We start from the raw sequence: 19,745 nt of genomic DNA on the forward strand, positions 1-19,745 counted from the left end.
GAGGGCATGAACCGGATGAAACTGGATCATAAATTCAAAGCTGTTCTGAACAGAGGCCCCAAAATCCGTAAGGTGTCCCTGGCTAGGTGGGAGGGTGGGGGCGTGTCTGTGAAGGACAAAGAAGAATGGACAATGAGAGGTGCGGGATTCAATCCAGCCCAGGGGGCTTCGGTGACTAGCATCTCCTGACCTCTCTCCATAGGCACCGGGTGGGAGGTAACAGGTGTGTCTGTGAAGGACCTTGAAGAACGCAGCATGAATGGTGCAGGATTAATTTTGGCCCCACAGAGCTCCCAGTGACCAACATATCCTGGCCTCTCTCGATAGGCACCAGGTGGGTTGGCGGAGGCGCGTCATCCTTCTTTATTGAGCAGCAGGGCCCAGGGGCATCTATGTAGAACCCAGAAGAACGTAACGTGAGCTGTGCAGATTAAATCTGACCAGAGGAAGTCGCCATATCGGCACGATTGAGGTTGATACAGCTAAAAATTGTACACAGAGTCTACCTCTCGGGGCGACAGCTAACGCTCATGGGAAGAAGTGAAGATGGGGTGTGTAGGAGGGGGTGTGGACTGGAGGGTACCTTCCTGCATGTGATCTGGGAGTGTCCTATAATACAGAATTACTACAGGGAGATACTTGAGTGCATGAGTAGGGTCTGGGGGGTGGCCCTCCGACTGGAGGTTAAAAGATGCCTTTTGAATATCTGGGAACCCACAGACTTGAATGTAAAAGGGAGGCTTTGGGCGACACATGGGCAGATGATCGCTAAGCGGAATATAGCGCGACTCTGGGGGGCTGCGGCGCCACCGACGGTAAATGGATGGAAAAATGATATGGACTGGTGCATGGCAAGGGAGAAAACAGTGTACGTGGCCCGTGGCTGCCCCAGGAAATGGATAGCAATCTGGACTAGGTGGAATGTGTATCGGGGAGGAGTGTGTGAACCCCCTAAAATTCCTTCCCTTGACGAACAATTGATGATCTGAAACCAACTATATGTGACGCTGACGTAAACATAGTAACATGATACCTAATATCACGACTGATTAGACACGGTACCTTGTAATGTGAATCTACGGATTTGTATGGCATGACCCTTCGCTCTTAATTGCTGAGGTTCAATAAAAAGATTTATAAAAAAAAAATAAAAAAAAATCTGACCCGAGGATCCACCGGGCCACTAACATCTTCTGACCTCAATGGGCACAGGGCGGGAGGAGGCAGGTGTGTCTATGAAGGACCCGGAAGAACACAGCATGAAAGGTGCATCATTAATCAGGCGCCAATGGGCTCCTGGTCACTAGCACATACCCGCCAACAGTAGACCCCATTCAGGTACGACACAAGTTTTTTTAGGCCAAAAAATTGCTTCATTAATTGCCTCTGCTTCAATAAAAGTCAATTGGCGCCATACATTAACCTGATAGTTTTTTTAAAATCTCCCACTTTCCTCTTCTAAAAGGTTTGCACGCGTGCTAACATCTCCTGACCTCAATCGATAACCATGGATTGTAGGAAGGACCGAGGTGGAGAGCTCAATCACCTGGTTTGTTCTGATTCCAAGGTGGTAGCAACAGTCATCAAAGATTATGAAGTCAGCCATCAATAGTCTGGAAGTCAGGAAGGTACAAGCACGTAGAACGCGAGGCAGCGCATCCACCGTGCAGGCTTCCTGCGGAGCCTTCAATGGCTCCCTTAAATTGAGTATCCTAAGACCATCCATAATAGTCACTGCAGGTCGAGAGTTCAGTCCGGTATTAATGGGATGTGGTCGGCGTCGCATTAATACCTTCTAGTCTATCAATGTGTGAATTCAGTTGCTAATGTCTTGAGAAAGCCCCAGCCCTCGCTCCGAGAAGGTGCGAAACACGCGTTGGCTGTCTTTCTAGCCGAACTCTTGGATAACTAGAGAAATAAACTTACTACAAGAAATACGCATTGGTTACTCTGGACTTTTCGATCCATTTTTGGAATCCAAGCAAACAAGATGATGGGCTATCCAGCTCTGTCCTTCCAACAATCCATGTACTTTTGCCATTAGGACAACTGGATTCTCTCTAAAATTGCCCACTAAACTAGGACAGATTGCTCCCGGGATATCTCACCCCTCTTTGCCTCTACAAAGCTCCACCAACAGGCGCCTGGCAGGAGAACGCAGGCGCGTCATCAATCCTCACCGAGGATGAGCACAGGCACCTCGATGTAGGACCTAATACAACGCAGCATGAGAGATGCTGGATTCAGTCCAGCGCCCGCGGGCACCTTGTCACCAACATCTCCTAACCTCGAAGCATCAGCGGTTATTCCTCTAAGAGGCGATTAATTGACTGTACAAAAGTAAAACGTACAGACTTACAATGTTGGAAGGCGTTCCCCGGGGGAGGCTGCGGAATGTGTTCCTGACCACCCTGAGGCCCACCTTTCCCAGAATTAGGCCGAGCAAGAGCAGAGAGGCCCTTCCTGGAAGGGTCTCGCACCTAGGATCGCACGCGCTGCGCTTACTCTCTCTTCGGATAGAGGGACACCACACAGTAGGTCGTTTATAAGGCAATAAGCTTTTATCGGTAGTTGTCAGGGATCTTTATGATCCGGCAGGCAGGTGCAAAAGTAATACCACAAGCGGCAGCGATCTCGTGATGAGGGAAAAGGGGTAGCGGGACAGTCTTTGAATCAGTGTCTCTGCGAGGTATCCGGCGCACCGCTCTCAATCCTCGAGCTGAGGGGATGTTGCTTCTCTCGGCGATCTCTGCCGATTCTCTTGGAGGAACGGGCCGCGAGTCACTCAGCAGGCACCGGAGGGTCTTAGTTCAGGGAGCCGCGACGGCGTCAGCAGGGCTCAGATGGATCAGAGTTCAGGGAGCCGCGACGGCGTCAGCAGGGCTCAGATGGTTCAGGGTTCGGGGAGCCGCGACGGTGTCAGCAGGGCTCAGATGGTTCAGAGTTTGGGGAGCCGCGACGGCGTCAGCAGGGCTCAGATGGTTTCAGAGTTCGGGGAGCCGCGACAGCGTCAGCAGGGCTCCGGTGGTTTCAGAGTTTCGGATAGCGATCTTCTGTTCGGTGAGCGATCGAGCCGCGACCAGGTCAGCAGGCTCTCGTCAGTCCAGGACTTCTCTGCCTCTCGTCCCTTCAGCACCCCTTGTTATACTCCCCTTTCTCTTTGAAGTCCGGAGTCCTCGCGGGGAGGGGTCTGATGCCTGGGGGGCGGTGTGTCGGGGTTTCCTGTCGCTCAGCCCCTTGATCTGTTCAGGTGGGTCCGGGAGGGACTCCAGACACCCAGCAGGCGAGGCGCCCGCTCACCGGGGGCCTGGTGGTCGATCAAAACCTCCCTCGGGGAAGAGACCAGAGGTGTGACAGGGTCGGCGCCTCTCGGTCTGGTTTGGGGGGTTTCGCTCTCCCTCGGCCGGGCATGCGTGTTGGGGATCTGGTCGGCCCTCGGGATGTCGGTCCACGGAAGCCAGAAGGCCGTGCCCACGAGGTTCGGCGTGTTTGTAGTGTGACTTGCTGGTCGGGAGGGCCCACGCCACGAGGCCGGTCTCACACGTCCCCCCCCCAGCTGAAAGGCGGGGAGAACTACCCATCCACTTGGGAGTTCTCCTCGCTGAAGCGGAAGAATCAGGACAGGCCGTCCGCGTTGGCGTGGTCAGTCCCGGGGCGATGTTCCACAGTGAAATCCATCCCCTGGAGAGAGATGGACCAGCGTAGCAGCTTGGGCTTTTCCCCTCGCATCTGCATCAACCACCGCAGGGGTCGATGATCTGTTTGCAGTCGGAAGTGTGTTCCGAACAGGTAGATCCGTAGCTTTTTGAGGGCCCAGACTACGGCGAACGTCTCTCGGGCTGATCTATGCCTTTGTCGTCATATTGTGAGAGGACTGCCCCGATGCCGTGTTCCGAGGCGTCCGTCTGGACCACAAACTCCTGGGCGTAGTCGGGTGCTTTGAGTACTGGAGCCGCGCACATGGCGGCCTTTAGGGTGTCGAACGCCTTCTGGCAGGCGGGAGTCCAGTGTATTTTCTTGGGGTGTTTTTTGGAGGTTAGTTCTTTGAGAGGGCCGGCGATGCTGCCATAGTTTTTAATAAACCTTCGGTAGTAGCCGGTGAGGCCCAGGAAGGCTCGGACTTCCGTTTGGGTTGCAGGGGGTTCCCAAGACAAGATGGCGTCGATCTTCGGCTGGAGGGGGGCGACCTGCCCACTCCCCACCTGGTGCCCCAGATAAGTTACGGAGCCGTGCCCAATTTGACATTTGCTAGCTTTGATGGTGAGGCCAGCCCGGCGTAGAGCCAGCAGGACTTGACGGAGGTGCTGGAGGTGCTCGGTCCATTGGGAGCTGAAGACTGCTATGTCGTCAAGGTATGCTGCGCTGAACCCCTCTAGTCCGGCCAGGACCCTGTTCACCAGCCGCTGGAAGGTGGCCAGGGCATTTTTCATTCCGAACGGCATCACTCTAAAGCGGTAGTGCCCATCCGGGGTGGAGAAGGCGGAGCGTTCCTTGGCTCCCTCGGTGAGGGCAATCTGCCAGTACCCACTGGTCAGGTCGAAGGTGCTGAGGTAGCAGGCGGCCCCAAGGCGGTCAATGAGTTCGTCGGCACGGGGGATAGGATGAGCGTCTGCTCGGGTGACCGCATTGAGGCCTCGGTAGTCCACGCAGAATCTCAGCTCGGGGGCAACCGCAAGTCGCTTTCGGAACCAGGACTACCGGGCTGGCCCAGGGGCTGTCGGAGGGTTCAATCACCCCGAGGTCTAACATCTTTGCCACCTCGGTCTGGACGAAGGTCCGGACCCGATCAGGGACCCGGTAGGCCCGATGTCTCACTGGCGGGCTGTCTCCGGTGTCCACGTCGTGGACACACCAGCTGGTGACCCCGGGGGTCAGGGAGAATAGATCCGCGAACTGCCCTAGTAGCTGGTGGCAGTCGTCGGTCTGTTGGGCTGTGAGGGCGGTCGACAGTCTCACTCCTTCCACAGATCCATCGGTTTCCTTCGCCCCCAGGGGGTCTGGGAGGGGCTCGGTGTCTTCTTCGGCCCCATCGTCGGTGGCTAGGAGTAGACTTAATTCGGTCCGTACAAAGTGGGGCTTGAGGCGGTTCACGTGGAGAACCCGGAGGGGGTTCAGCGGGGACTGCACATCGATGAGATAGGTGACTTGGCTCTTCCGCTCGATCACCTTGTAGGGCCCAGTCCATTTATCTTGGAGAGCGCAGGGTCTCACCGGGGCCATGACCCAGACTTGTTGGCCCGGCTGAAACTCGACCAGTGAAGCATTCTGGTCATACCAGCGCTTCATCTCTTCTTGACTGGCCTCGAGGTTTGCTTCTGCGAGTTCCCTGAATTTTCGGGTCTGGTTGCGGAGCGCCAAGATGTAACGGAACACGTCCGGAGGGGTCCCCCGGGGGGTTGCTTCCCACCCCTCTTTGACCAGGCTCAGGGGTCCTTGGACGGGGTGTCCGTATAACAGTTCGAATGGGCTGCATCCCAGGGGTTTTTGGGGAACCTCCCGGTAGGCAAACAGGAGACATGGGAGGAGGACGTCCCACCTCCGGCGTAGGGGTTCCTCGAGGCCCATGATCATCCCTTTCAGTGTCTTGTTAAAGCGCTCGACTAGGCCGTTTCCTTGGGGGTGGTACGGGGTGGTGAATTTGTACGATACTCCGCACTGCTGCCAGAGGGACTTCATATAGCGGGAGATAAAGTTTGTACCCCGGTCACTCACGACTTTGCTGGGGAACCCCATGCGGGAGAAGATCCCCATCAAGGCCCGGCCCACCACGGGGGCCGTCACGGTGCGGAGAGGGATGGCTTCGGGGTGACGGGTGGCATGGTCCACCAGGACGAGGATGAACCGGTGGCCCTGGGCGGTCTTGGGGTCCAGGGGTCCGACAATGTCGATTCCTACCCGCTCAAAAGGGGTACTGACGACGGGGAAGGGTTGGAGCGGAGCCTTGCGCTTGCCCCCACTCTTTCCGCTGGCCTGGCACGTGGGGCAGGACTTGCAGTGGGCCTCCACATTTGCTCGCATCTTGGGCCAATAGAAGTGGGTGACGAGTCGCTGGTAGGCCTTATCCTGGCCTAAGTGTCCGGCCAGGGGTACATCATGGGCCAGGCCCAGGAGAAGACTTCGGAAGCGTAGGGGTACTACTAGTACTCGGGCCCATCCCAACTCGGCCGACTTCTGTTCGCTGTAAAGCAGTCCGTTCTCCCAGTATACCCAGTGGGTGCCAGTCCGGTCGCCGGCTGCTTGGGCCTCGGCCTGTTGTCGGGGTCCAATGAGGGACGGGCAGGTGGATTGTTCTTGGCAGAACTCTTCACGGGAGGGGCCCCCTTCGCAGGGCCACGGGGCCAGTTCTGTCAAGTCCCCGAGTTTGGTCAGGGCTTCGGGGTCGGAAGGCCCGGATTCTTCGCCGGGAGCGGTTGGTTCGCCCAGAAGGGGGTCGTTGGCCTCTGGTGGTGTATTCTGGCTCTCTCGGGGATAGTGGCGGTGCTCAGGGGCCTGGCCTCTCCCCCCTCGGAGGGAGGCGCCCGGAGAGTCATCGAGCGCGTGGTGGCGCATACCCACTCGGGTAGGCCCATCATCTCGAGGTGGGCCCTTCGTTCCACTTGTCCCCACGGGGAGTTCTCCAGGTCGTTGCCCAGGAGGCAGTCCACGGGCTGGGAGGTTTGGACTGCTACTTTTAACTTGCCGGTGACTCCCCCCCCATTCGAAGGGGACTAGGGCCATCCGGCAGAGGCTCTCGGAATTGTCTGATGATATGACGGGGCAAAAGGCGTCAGGTAGGATCTGATCCTCGGAAATCAGGTGACAATGGACCGCCGAGACACTCGCCCCCGTGTCCCGGAGCCCCTCGATGCGGTGACCGTTGACCGTTACCTGCTGTCGGTACTTCTTCGTGTTGGCGGGCAGGGGCGTTCCGGGGACCATCTCCCGGTCCCCTAGGGAGACCAAGGCCATGGCGGCTGGTTCCCATTCTTCGGAGTCTTCCATCTCTTCCCCCAGGGCTACAGAGGCCATCTGTCGAGCCGGCGGGGTGGTGGTTGCGGTCCGCTGGTACAGGGGACACTGAGGGTCACTGGCATAGTGTCCGGTCTGTTGGCAGCGGAAACAGGTGATCCTCACTCGGGGCCCCGGCCTCCCGGGTGGCCCGGTGCTGGCCGGAGGTGGGGCTGGAAAGGGTGGAGATTGTCCTCTGGGAGGGCTGAGCGGGGATCCCCCCGGGAGCTCCCTTGGCCGGCCTTGGTTCCCTCCGCCCCTCTGGCGGGGGGGTCCCTGACTATGGCGACCGTAGTCCCCCACGGGGCCCCGGGAGGTCCGGGTGCTCACCCACCGGTCAGCCTCGACGGCCAGTTTCCGAGGGTCTGTGAGTTTGCTGTCCAGGAGGTGCTGGCGCAGCTCTACGAAGCAATTAGCAGCCAAGTGTTCCCATGCGATTAGGTCGAACAGCTCCTCAAAGGTGGAGACCTTGCTGCCCTTGATCCATCCGTCCAAGGCCCGGCTGTAAAAGTTCACGTACTCCACCCAGGTGGTACCGGGTATCTTTTTGCAGTCTCTAAACCGTTGCCGGTACATTTCAGGGGTGAGCCCATATCTGGCTACCAGGGCCTCTTTCATGTGACTGTAGGAGTTCATTACCGTGGAGGGCAGGTCCAGCAGGGTATCTCTCCCCTCACTCAGGAACCGGCCCCACAGCCCAGCCCCCCAGTCCTTTTGCGGGACTCGGTGGGATGTCATGGCGACTTCGTAGGCCTTGAACCATTGCTGAATGTCGTCGTTCTTATAATATTCTTTCACCACATCTTTGGGGATGTGGACCTTCGGTTCCACGGTGAAGGAGATGGGTTGGGTTTCCGAGGGTCGGGCCTCCGCCCTCTTGGCCTTGAGCTCGATTTCTTTTAGGCTACGTTCGTGCTCTAGTTGGAGTTTCTTTTCTTCGTGTTCTCTCTGTCGTTTCTTTTCCTCTAGTTCTCCTTGTAGGCGTAACTGTTCCACCGCCAGTTTTTTTTCAGCCAGTTTTATCTCTCCTTCGATTTTTAGTTTTGCTAGTTCCAGTTCGTGGTTGCAACCTCTTTCTCGGTCCGCTAGTTCCTCTGGGGATAGGCCCCCCTCGGGGCCGCCGTTCCTCCCCGGGCTGCTTCGTGGTTCGTTGGGGGTTTCTCCTTCTGTTTGCGTCCGGGGAGCTTCTGCCTCGACCCAGGTTTTTAATGCCCCCTGGAAGTCCTCTTTCGTGCTTAGTCCGGTGGTAGCGATTCCAAAGTCTTTGCAAAATTGTTTCAGTTCTCGGTGCGTATAAGATTGTAACTGGTCTTTTTGAAATGCCGTGCTTGGGTTGGTGCCTGCGGCACCTAGGGAAGTTTCTCCTTCCATTCTTCTCGGTAGTGCGTCAGCCGTCTACTGCACGATCTCTAGGTGTTGGCTCGGATCCCTTCGCCTGCCACCAAATGTTGGAAGGCGTTCCCCGGGGGAGGCTGCGGAATGTGTTCCTGACCACCCTGAGGCCCACCTTTCCCAGAATTAGGCCGAGCAAGAGCAGAGAGGCCCTTCCTGGAAGGGTCTCGCACCTAGGATCGCACGCGCTGCGCTTACTCTCTCTTCGGATAGAGGGACACCACACAGTAGGTCGTTTATAAGGCAATAAGCTTTTATCGGTAGTTGTCAGGGATCTTTATGATCCGGCAGGCAGGTGCAAAAGTAATACCACAAGCGGCAGCGATCTCGTGATGAGGGAAAAGGGGTAGCGGGACAGTCTTTGAATCAGTGTCTCTGCGAGGTATCCGGCGCACCGCTCTCAATCCTCGAGCTGAGGGGATGTTGCTTCTCTCGGCGATCTCTGCCGATTCTCTTGGAGGAACGGGCCGCGAGTCACTCAGCAGGCACCGGAGGGTCTTAGTTCAGGGAGCCGCGACGGCGTCAGCAGGGCTCAGATGGTTCAGAGTTCGGGGAGCCGCGACGGCGTCAGCAGGACTCAGATGGTTTCAGAGTTCGGGGAGCCGCGACAGCATCAGCAGGGCTCCGGTGGTTTCAGAGTTTCGGATAGCGATCTTCTGTTCGGTGAGCGATCGAGCCGCGACCAGGTCAGCAGGCTCTCGTCAGTCCAGGTCTTCTCTGCCTCTCGTCCCTTCAGCACCCCTTGTTATACTCCCCTTTCTCTTTGAAGTCCGGAGTCCTCGCGGGGAGGGGTCTGATGCCTGGGGGGCGGTGTGTCGGGGTTCCTGTCGCTCAGCCCCTTGATCTGTTCAGGTGGGTCCGGGAGGGACTCCAGACACCCAGCAGGCGAGGCGCCCGCTCACCGGGGGCCTGGTGGTCGATCGAAACCTCCCTCGGGGAAGAGACCAGAGGTGTGACAGGGTCGGCGCCTCTCGGTCTGGTTTGGGGGGTTTCGCTCTCCCTCAGCCGGGCATGCGTGTTGGGGATCTGGTCGGCCCTCGGGATGGCGGTCCACGGAAGCCGGAAGGCCGTGCCCACGAGGTTCGGCGTGTTTGTAGTGTGACTTGCTGGTCGGGAGGGCCCACGCCACGAGGCCGGTCTCACATACAATATCACCTTCAATGAGCGAGCATGCACGCATTACTTAAAGCCACCAAGACAATGGCATTCAGCGCCACCCATGTGGGCTCTACAGTGGGTAGTAAATGGACTTGTGACCACCCTGGCAAAATGTTAGTAGATGTGGACTTAAGAATTAATAGGCTCAGTGGACACCAGCACCCCTTAGAGATCTTTGTGCAACCCAAGGACCATCCGGTCCCATCCCATTGGTTGGCCTGACCAAATTTCATTGGTTCACCTAAACAGGTCGTCAGTCTGAGGTGGGGACAACGAGGCTATCAGAGTCTGGAATAATAAGAACCGGCTAATATAGTGCCTTGAAGAGTGATTGTACTGGACTTATGTAGTGCTGTATATACTGATAGCCGTCGCTACTACGCGTAAACTCTTTACAGAATGGAAATGTTAACTTTACTTTCTCACTTGTCAGAGCTTGTAAACAGTTTCTGACACAGAGGGGGCTTCAGAGGAGCATTCCCTCTCACTGTCTTGCTATTGGCTGTTAGGTGTATTGTTCCGCCTCCCAGGGAGTAGTTTCATGGCAGTGAATGGAATGCATCGTTTCCTGGAACGGCAGCAGCTGGCAGGGACTACTTCATGAACACAGAAGCCATTAGAAGAGGAGGATTCCCACTGAAGGCAGCAGACTCCAAATGATGCATGCTTACTCGAAGAATGCGGCACACGAGTGCATAAAGGTACAATGATTGCAAGGTGGTGTGTTCCAATAACATTTGTTTTATGATGCAATCCACAAGCAAAACAGAAAACAAATGATGTTATTGAAAACTAAGACCTGACAATTATTATAGTTTATTTGCATACTTATGTTGACTATATTCTATTTAACCTTTACTTTATATGAAGCTTCTGATTCTCTTCGTGGTTCCCTTCAGCCTTTGCTTCTTGACCGTCATTCACACTGGGAGTCAGCACATGAGCAGGTGCTCGTGTCCCTATGCACATGCTCTATGTGGTCCAAATATCCCTGTACGCGCAGGTCGGCCTACCTCGTCCAGTATTTTCCCGCATATCGCCTGACCAGAATTCAAAGGTTGGCCTCCCAACCAGCCGCGGCCCGTGCAGGTAAGAGCGGTGGGGCCTGGTGGGGAGGGAGGAGAGAGGGATTTCGACAGAGGATGACGAGGGAAATGTAATCATTTATTTAATTTTCCCTCGTGATGGTCTGTCGAATCCACCCCCCCTCAACCCGGCCCCACCGCTCTTACCTACACAGGCCGCGGCTGCTCCCAACACCATCTCTCAAATCCACTTTAAAATCTAAACTTGCACCACCCATGTTCTCCCAGGACATCAACGTATTACTCTGCAGCAAACATCTGAAGCATCACCTCTTCTCCAGGTTTTTGCATCCTAATAACTCAGTGCAACTTCCATCTCTTACCATAATCCTGCCACACTGTACCTTACTTCAGTCACATGACTGACTTACAAAAGCAAATTAATAAATACATTACTGCAATAAAATACATAGATAAATGACCTGGTGCTTCAGGCTGCTGTCCTGCAGAATCCACAGCCAATCCAACTGTCCTTGAAGATGGTAGCCATCTTGAAATGGGATATGACGATCTTAAGATGGCCTCCACTAGTTCTACGAAGGCTGAATCACTGATACTCACACCTGGACACAGTAGTGCAACGCGATGCAGTCGTCATGTTAATGAAGAGGAGGGTAACTAATTAAGATGCAATCTATAGACTCAGGGAAAGCATATTTGGATGAAATGTACTGCCTCCTTGTGCAGTATTTTGGACATGCTGATGCAACAACAGCCCAGCAAGCTGCATTGTCTTTCTTAACGGGCTTAAGAGGCAATAGCTGCCATCAGTTTGCCAATATCAGATGCCGACTCATCCCACTTGAATGCATAAATGTCAAGGCAGCGAATACATCTGCGGATCAGTCAGACCCGCAGAACCGGAGGTGAACTTTGATATTGTCTCAAGCCCCTTCATCTTGAGGTCTCTAAGGGATATGAGAGACTTTATCTACCCCAGCCGAGCGCAATATTGCAGATGCATTAAAGATACACTTACCGCAGCGTCCCTTGTCGCACCACGTAGAGGAGCGCTGCAACACGTCAGGTTTTGCGAATTTCTACATCAAAGTTGATCTCAGGACAGGTTCAGACTTAAACCCAGTTCTGAGGCACGTGAGGCATTTTCTTCTACTGAAAAACTCTACTAGAATGGATCTCACAGCACCCAGAACTTCACTTCTAGGCACCATTAGACTGTGCACACAAAGGTTGAATTTTGTGGTGAACTGGGCTGGTTAAAGTTTTCGACAGAGGGATGGAAGATAATACTTAATCTTAGGAATAAAATATGAGATGGGAAATAAAGCACTTCAGTTCAGATAATGGGAAAGCAATGTAATGGAGAACATACAATACAAATTTATAATAAAATATCAAGAGGCTATTGCATTTATGCAGGTATAAATTGGTATTTGTACCGCACAAACGTATCAGAGCACTTTCCAAAATGGAGAATGCGACTGAGTACAAACAGACTGACGGCAAAGGGAGTGTGAATCACATTCGAGTGTCGGCAGAGTGGGCAGAGGGAACCCCCATCGATGGTCGGGGAGATGCTCTTTGGAAAGATGTCTCTAGCTGTTTTCTACATTGCAGAGTTCGGAGGATGCAAGCCTGGTTCGCAGAGGCGTGTTGTCTTGTATTCTAGGCACAAAGCTGGAAACAGCATGACCCCATCACACGTTGCACCCCTTCACTTCTCGTCTGATAGTGTCATGGCTCCCCGGGTTGGTCCATGTAGATGATCCTTCTTTGGTGGAGTAGGGCAATGCAGTGTTTGTAACTGCTCTGTACATTATGCAGAATGTCTTGCAGGCTTGGACTTGAGGCCAATGCGGAACCACCAGAGTTATGGTGACGTTTCTGTGGCTTGCTGCGGTTTTGAGCGCGCTCTTCCATTAAGATGAACTCAGGACAACCAGTGAGTAGGCTTACACCGATACATGAGGGAGACGACCAACACTTGAACTGTGGTTCTGAGGTCTTCTTCAAGGAGGTACGTTTCAACCCTTCGCAGGTGTGAGAGTTGATGTCCTGTTGTCAGTGTTTTCTTGCACTTTTCAAGAGTGGTCATAGTCAACGCTACAACGTTGTGATCTTCTGTTTCTGGGCAGATGCCTTGTAAATCGTTCCAAGCTCACAATGAGTCACTATGGGATTGTGGGTTCTTGCCCGTCATTGGTGGTGAGGATTCAGGTACGTGCTTGACTTCCATGCTGGGGTGATGGGTGCATTCTTGATGTTTTTAATTGTGGAGACATTTAACTGCAGTTGGCTGTTTCCAGCATATTGGTGAATCTCTATTCTATGATTGCCAAGGAGAATTCTTATTGTTGTATATATATATATATATATTGAAGATCACCAGGAAAAGAAAAGCTTGAATAGTTGGTAATTCTCAAACTGAATATCCGCTGTCCTGCTGCTATAACGTGTCTGGAGATTGATTGCGTTTTTGGGTAGGAGTCTGTTGACGTCAGACGGCTCTTGAAGCATGTTGGCACCAACGTGTTCCATCGTGTTGTCGATGAATGGGAGGTGGGTAATAGGTTGATAGGTGCCTGGGTTATTAAGGTCTTATCTAGTTGGATTCCTGTTTTGAGGGTGTCCAGGGATATCCCTTGTGTGAGGGACACATTAATCATATTCAGAAGTAGTGCTTCACTGCTGAGGTGTTTTAAAATCACCAAGGGAGAATGTCGTTTTTTGTGGGTGGTGTCCCTGACAGTCGTGCGGACGGCTGACATATTGATGTGTTTGATTTTGTTGAATTTTTTTTTTAGCAAGAAAATGTTGAATGCCTTCAATTTTGTATTCATTCTGGTTTTGGCAGATCCAGAAGGGGGTTGATGCAGTGTTCGTTGCCGTTGAAGATGGCTCGGCTTCTACTGTGTGCTTCTGTGACGGCTTTCTCTTCTGTGGTGAGGTTTATGCGTATTCCTCTGAGTGAGGCTTTTAGGTTCTGTTAAATGGTCCCGATTAAGAGGTTTCTGCTATTTTTCCTTCTTTGAAAATTGAAGAGCTGCTGTCAGAGCGGATCATTTAGTTTTTGTGATATGGTGTCTTTGGAGCAAGGACAAATGCTTTGAAAAGGTCATGAGACAGCCAAATGGCACAGTTGGTACAGCTCTGGGCTGCGTGATGGTGAAAAGCGTGAATAAATTGTGATTGACTGAGTCAATGAGGAAGTGTTTGAATGATCAGAACTGTTATGTGGCTGGTTTTGGTTGGCTGTTGGGTGGAAGGTGAAGGAGTGGTGAAAGGTTCTGGCCAATCCAGTTGGATCGGCGTTAGACCGTTGAGGGATGGTATGGGAGTGATGATGAGCTGAAGAGGGTTGCCCAAGATTGTTGTTGTAGGGGAATAGAGACCGGATGGGAGAGGGAGGAAGCCAGGGGGGGTCCTGACCCAAGGAATGGAGGGGACTGGTAGTTTTGATAAACTGGATATTATTGCTTCGATCAAAATTGTATTGCAATTGTCAATTATGCGTACAGGTTAATTGCAACAATAAAAATTGTTTTAAAACCATGTTGCCCACGCTGTGATTAGGTTTGGTGACAAGTATCTTCTTGTTGATTGGATGGAGAAGGCCGGTTGGTACAGATGACGTCCTCGGTGAAGGAGTCTCCCAGGAGATTAAGAGCCCCAATGTAAACATTTCAGGTGCATGTGATGGATAGATTTGTGATGTGATCGCTTTGATGGAGGCGATGCTGCATCCTGGTGATCTGTAGAGCAGGTTTAAGGGGACTGGGAGGCGGAGACGGTGAAGTTCCAGTGAGGAGGTCCAGGCAGGTAAGAGGGTCCCAGAGATGGCATGTAAACGCTTTTTTGTGGATGAAGGTGAGTCCTCTGGTGTGATTTCAAGTGAACTATTTAAGAATGTAGAGATTGAGGACGAGGACATCCGCGGTGAGTACCCAGGTGGAGTGAGCCATGTTTCACTGATGATGGGCGCATTGAGGTTGTGAGTGACCATACCATCCGCGATATCAGTGGCAGGCAGAGTGCAAACTAAGGTCTGATGGACCAAGCTAATGCTGTTTCCACTGATGCCGTGAGTGCGATGATGCTTGTGTTTGCTGCCAGCTATTCTTGTGGTAATATCAAGGAAATAAACAGCAACAACCTGCCCACCTGGCCATAAAACAGGTCCACAAACTGATCAGTCATACCACACCATGGGGCGATGCCTGATTGCCCTTCAGGCCAGTCCGACCCTGGGGCCAGGTCGCGCGACCGGACTGTGCTTGCCCTAAATTGGTAACGCTGGTAGTGCTGACTTCATTAATGTCAGGCATGACCGCACAGATGACTGAAAGATATATGGTTACCAATTCCTTACAATATACATAGTGGGGTTTGGCTCCAACCAAAGGGATATGATTCTAATGGCTGTTTGGTGTATCATTGCGCCTTTGATGGAGTCTTTATTACCATATATCAGCTAATATTTCACATCTCAATGACTTATTTAACTCCTAGATGGATTATATACAGACGGCAATCTCTTTTTCTTTTTTTCCCCTCTGATGCAGTTTTTTAAAGTTGTTCTAGTCAATTCTCAAACTGCAAACTTAGTAATTGTTGGAAAGTGTTGTGGCAGGAATTTCCCTTCAGTGTCTTCACTTAGTGTGTTCCTGTTTCACAGGCTTTTACATAACAAAAAACTAACAGCTTTGGAGTCACATAATAGGACTGCTCAAATAAAATAAAGATGGCAGCAATAGCATGAAAAAATGTAATTAATAGTTCAATTGAAGTAGAACTGTGCATGCGTGATCACGCCTACGGAGCTAGCTAGATGTTGCGGTGAATGTCACGCTAACCGAGAACCCATGTAGGCAGAAAGTGCATGTGCATAGGGTCGGCTGGGATGGGCATCATTGCGGCAGGCATCACTGTGCCAGTGCGTGGAGCGCTGCTGTAGCTCTAGAGCCCAGAAGAAAGCAATACAGGAAAGCATTGGCAGTGAGAAGAAGTCTTGTTTTTGGCTTTGCCACTGCTTATTGCAGATGCTGTTTAGAATGTGCAGAAAGGAAAAAAAACAGTTTTTTGCTGATACACCAAAGGTGATGGGAGGAATGCTTGCTGGCAATTTCTTGGGGTAACAGTCCAGCCCCAAATGCCAAGCCAGGCCCTCCCTGAACTAGAACACAAGCTACCAAGACGGGTTTCGCGCTGGCGGACGCTCTTCAGTTGAGTGTAGTTTGGCTTCAGTGGCACAGTGAGCACGGGACCCATGGCTGGACATACCCTCGCCACTGGCGTGCTACACCAAACCCAAAAAAGGGGAGGGAGGAAAGATCGCAGTAAGTCTAACCACTGGCAATCTCAGTTAGCATTCTATCCCATCGTTCTTTTGCCCCCCATGCCACCTTAATGTGGACCCAGCCATATGCAAATCAGTCCAGCCCAAACTGCAAAGCCAGGCCCTCCCTGAACCACAGCACAAGTAACCCAATGGCGGTCGCCACTGGGTGTTAGAGCTAGGACCCAGTTACCATATGAAATTAATTGTCTGGTTTGCTGATAACTTGAGCGTTGTTTGGCAAATCTTCATGAAACAGATTTTTTTTTTTTTTTTTTTTTCAGTGAATCCTTCTGAGCTGCTAACTTGATCCCAAAATGCTATTTCCCTATGCAATTCTCATTGGGTTTTTTTAACAGCACTATAACAAAAACGGCAGAACGGAATTACACCAAATTTGGCCGAAAGCTAGATCTATACCCAGAAAGCGTGCCTTTGGGGATTTAATATTAATCTGTTTAGTAGTTTTGAGAAATTAATGTTCAAAATGTATAGATATCTGAAAGGCTGGGGATGTGGGACTCCCGTGGGCACACAACTCCAAATAGAGCAATACCATTGGCCAAAGGGGCTCATTTTCCAGTTAGCCGACTCACTTTTGCAAGCACGAGAAGCTCCTGTGAGTCACGTGGGAGTTCACGCTCTGATTGGCTGGACACAACATGAAGAGAAATGTTGCATCTGCCGTTACAGTACACAGGGACTCAGTCCTGGTGTCCTGAAAATGAAAAACAAAATGTATAAGGGGTCGGGGTAGCAGTTCCAGGATCCCCCTGGGCTGAATGTTTCTTTTTTTCTATCTTTGGGGGTTGCTGCAATCTTGCAGGACTCTCACAAGAGCCAGTGTGACCAACTTCCTCAAGCAAAAGTCCTCCAGGATCGATAATTAATATTATTTTTTTGTTTTAATAAGTGGGATGAGTGTTCCTTCAGGCAGGACAGGAACTGTGACCAACTCCACACTGTGCACGGTGGAAGGTTGTTTGTGGTGGGGTGGATGGGCGCTAGGCCTGGCTGCAGGTAAAGGCCTGCAAAAGCCTCATGTCATGCAAGGTCGAAGACCATGCGGTGGGGTTTTGGTTCACCACAGAGGCTGGCTCAGGGTCTGGCCACATGCCATGGTCTCCAGCCAACCCCACAGCGCACACAGCCAAATGCTATATGCAGCGGATGGATGGCCACCTGCAGGGTGGTGAAGGGTGGGGTGGTTGGGTGCAGCCCTAGCTTAGCCAGGATGTGCATGGAGGGGTGGTGCCAGGCCATAGGAGTGGATAGGAGGTTTGGTAGGTGCACTTTTAAATGCGCATGTCAGTTTGGCCAGTCGTCTTAGACCAGCCTAACAGACATGCACACTTGGGTTTCTCCAACTCAGCTGCATTGCTCGGCTGGGTTAGAGAAACAGAACCGACTCCCTGTACCTGAGCGAGCGTTAATCCAACCCACTCTGTATGAGAAGTTTGCCTGGTATGTGTTGTCTACTAATTAAAGTGGGCACCTTGTACCAGTCCAAACAACCCTTATTGATGATTAGATTAAAGACAACCTTTATAGAAAGCTATCCTAGTGGTAGCTGGGGAGAGCAGCCTTCAGGCTAAGTCTCGAAGGAATGTAAAGCAGCTTGGTTTACCAGATCAGAACCTCCTGAATGCTCAAATGAAAGGAGAGCCACACAAGAGATATATAAAATATATATATTTATTACTAAACACTCTCTACTAACCTCTTTATGATATTAGTGCGCAAAGCACAGAATATTAAATCAATAGAACGACAGTAAATAGCACAATACACAGCGGGCTCCAGGGGGAGACTGAACCATATACTAAGAGTGGTATAACAACCACAACTTAACTAGACACAGTGCCTAGAGCATGTAGAATCACTGGGACCCCAAGGAACCACCCAAAGTAGTGACACAAGGGACCCACGGAGGATGGGTGCAGTGTGAGAACACAGGCGCGAGCTCCGTACAATCCTATGGGAAAGTCGTGGTTGGAATCCTAGCGTTTAAGGACACTTCGGAGAGGACTTTATGCAAACCCCTTGGAACATAGACGGTTCTATGGACAGCACCCTTGAGAGTACCGAGATACCCGTGTTACCTATCCCAGAGGAGCCGGGTGCATAGGGGTCAAGTGGTGTTGGAAACCTTCGTCGTTTTCAATGGCGTGATGTGAAGAAGTGCTGCTGCTGGGAAGATGAAAAGTGTCCGGTGGAATCCAAGCCTGGATCCGAGGTGAGAAGAACCTGAAAGCAGAGGGGACAGAGTCTGGGTCACTTCAGTGACCAGGGGCACAATAGACGAATGCCCACCGATGTCGGGTGCTTCAGGTGAGAAGATAGGATGCTTGACTCTGCAGCCACGGGGACCAGGAGACGTCGACGACAACCAAAGTCCAGAGGAGAGCTGTCCCACGAAGGATGTAGAGTGCTGGGGGGGGGGGGGTCAGTGCCTGGATCGAACACCAACAAGCCTTGGCAACGGCAACCCACGTGGGCAGAGGATACAAGCTACGGTGAGGACCAGCAAGGTCTTGGGGACTCCAAGAAATTGAGTGTCAGGGCATGTCTGGAGCAACCAGGAAAGCCCTAGGAAAGTCAAAGTTACCTTCACAGGGACCCACAGGCCAACGGACCAGGGATCGCGAAGGGACCACGAGCTGAATCACAAAATACCAGCCCACGGAACTCTCATGGAGTGTAGGCCGGAAATCTTCGGTGGAAATACTGCTCGGTTTCAGGACTACACGTAGCCCAAAGCACAGCCTCAGGGGTTGCCAAAAAGCATATGCTGCTGCAAAAGTACACGGTGCACAGGGGTTCGGGTTGCATGTCCCCACGAGAGATACTGGTCTCAGACTTGCTGAGAGAACAGATTGACCTCCGAGACCTCCGGAACCCTCCTCCTGTGTTGCAGAAATCTTACGAGTCCTCGGGAGATGCAAATCGTTCAGATGCATTTAGGTGCCTGCTGCTGCAGGGGAGTAACTCCTTTACTCCAAGGGAGATTCTTCAGTCGTCCAGCGAAGCGTAGATCATCAAAGTGCTTGGTTTCTGTAGCAGTGAGGGGATTGGATGGGGAGTCTGTGATGCTTGCCCAGGGACTGCTAGGACCAGAGAGATAAAGCAGAGGAGTGCAAGGCCGCCAGCAGCACCAGCTACGATTGTGTTTCTTAAACCCCTCGTGTGCTCCCCCCGCATCTCTCATCCACCCCCTCCAACCGCTCTACCACCCTAAATCAGTGTCGGCCGCCACTGTATAAAGTGGAGTGGACTGCAGGTAATAGTCATTTTAATGTATACTGAATTAATATTTAACTGCTGTTGAGGTAGTCTCTAAATTAGCCAGACAGTGCCGCCTTGTGGCAGACTGTCACAAGCACCGGTGTTGACAATTAATCGCCAGTACTGATACTCCAAAACCACTGGTTCAAATTAAGGATATGGCTTGGGTCTGATGTTGTTCTGCACCTCTAACTTTGCGTTCTCCTAGGTTCGACATAGATGCCCCTGTGCCCTGATGCCCGATCTGTGTTGATGACTCGCCTCTGCTGTCCCACCCGGTGCCTATCCAGTGAGGTCAGGGGATGTTGGCCACCAGGAGCCCTCTGGAGCTGGATTTAATCCTTCACCTCTCATGCTGCGTTCTTATAGGTCCCTTATAGGCACGCCTGTGACCCCCCCACCCAGTCCCTATTTATTGAGATCTGGAGAAGTTGGCCACCAGGAGCCCTCTGGGGCCTAATTTATTCCTGCACCTCTCATCCTGCCTTCTTCGAGGTCCTCCACAGACGTGCCTCCCACCCGGCGCCTATTGGTTCTCGTCA

Source organism: Triturus cristatus, chromosome 11 (assembly GCF_964204655.1).
Source record: "Triturus cristatus chromosome 11, aTriCri1.1, whole genome shotgun sequence".
NCBI lineage: Eukaryota > Metazoa > Chordata > Amphibia > Caudata > Salamandridae > Triturus > Triturus cristatus.